This window comes from Lepeophtheirus salmonis, unplaced genomic scaffold, assembly GCF_016086655.4.
Source record: "Lepeophtheirus salmonis unplaced genomic scaffold, UVic_Lsal_1.4 unplaced_contig_6411_pilon, whole genome shotgun sequence".
NCBI lineage: Eukaryota > Metazoa > Arthropoda > Copepoda > Siphonostomatoida > Caligidae > Lepeophtheirus > Lepeophtheirus salmonis.
In genome coordinates, this window is record NW_027295330.1 from 31,026 (window position 1) to 32,592 (window position 1,567).

At 28.3% G+C, this 1,567-nt stretch overlaps 1 long non-coding RNA gene across 1 annotated transcript; it reads right to left on the reverse strand.

Annotated features, from left to right (window-relative positions):
• Positions 1 to 384: 384 nt before the first annotated feature.
• LOC139907540 (uncharacterized) lies at positions 385 to 1,325 on the reverse strand. The gene is made up of 2 exons (XR_011784223.1): positions 1,251 to 1,325; positions 385 to 1,188 (listed from the first exon to the last, which is right to left on the reverse strand). It is a non-coding gene; the product is annotated as an uncharacterized lncRNA (long non-coding RNA).
• Between the last annotated feature and the right edge of the window lie 242 nt (positions 1,326 to 1,567).

Below are 1,567 nucleotides of genomic sequence, written 5' to 3' on the forward strand. Positions count from 1 at the left end.
TAACCCATCACCAAAGTTGATAATCCTGTAAAGAAAAACACGTACAAGGAGAAGGGGGTAGAAATACTGATGGTATCATTGTTTAAAATACTGATGTGATTATCAGCTACCTGCTTAATAATGATTTTTTTTTTTTTTGAGGGTATAACGAAAGTATCTATTAGAAAAATGTTCAATAAAGATAATTGACTTTTTTTATCCGTTACAGTAGATTTGAAAACGTCACACTCCATGAAATTGCAGTTCATTATGAAGCATATTCTCAGAATAATAACTAATGAAACGACAAAGTAGAGTATTTCGAAATATATTTGAAGATCCAAGTTTAAAAAAGAAGGCTTAAATTAAATATAATCTATATACTAAAAAATAAACCATCATACATTTATGTTAAATATACAATATTTAAGAATTATAATTATATAACTAATAATAACAATAAATTATAAATACAGATTATTGAAATAATAGATTGATCCAAATAATATTTTCTTGTTCTGACATCGGAATTCAGTTAAATGTCATAACTTTAGGTTGCAAAACACAAGCCAGACGTGGAGTTTAATCAAAAAGATCATCACCCATTTTTTCTCATGTGCAAGTTGCATATACAATTGCGCACAGGATAGATATATCTCTACCGATGAGATCTTAATAATTATTAATAATAAAGTAAATGTCAAAATCATAAAATAATAAAATAATGTTAGATTAAAATCCATATCTTCTTCCAATCTTAGTACGAACAGCTTTTAGAATCTCACTTTCATTTATTTCATGTTTATCTAAAAAAGAAAAGTTAATCCATACAGTCAAATTTTAAACCTTAATTACTTATCTTAGATATAAAAATAAGACTCCTATATAGCTGATAAGACAATTCAGGCAACCATTCTTGACATAATGTAGTTGTCTAACATGACATCGTAAATATTTAGAGTATAAGCTAATTATGTAGTAATGTCCGGCGATATTACTCCTTATTAACAGCATCAAAAAAAGATTTCCCCCGGTTATCTATGCTTGTATAACAACATACTATTATCATGAAGGATACACACAATTGCTAATTATAATGCTACACCCAATGCAACTACACCCGTTGTTGTGACCATTTAAGCCGTTGTTTTTGCCTTTTTATGAGTTTTCTGAACACCATTTCTTGGAGCTTATGAACCATAGCTAATCCTTAAGTGACAAAAAAGTAATATTTATTGACTATGTAATATTGGAAAACCTAATGATCATACCCAAGTCTTTAAGTGAAGAAACTAGTGTCAGACAAACTAGTTGCGAACCATCCAAAGCTACTACCCCCGTTGTTGAACCATTTAAGCAGTTGTTTTTGCCTTTTATGAGTTGTGTATCACAATTCTTTATATTTTTAGCTAAAATAGAATCATATTTTTTATGATTAGATTAAAAAAAATGAATACTTACTGTTAGATGGTACAAAATTCAGAGTTCCATTTCGAAATTAGTAAATATTTTATACTTTTTACTGATAACTTTGATCGTAATTTGGTTTGGATGATTCTAAACATGCTGAAAATTCTCTCAACTTCAC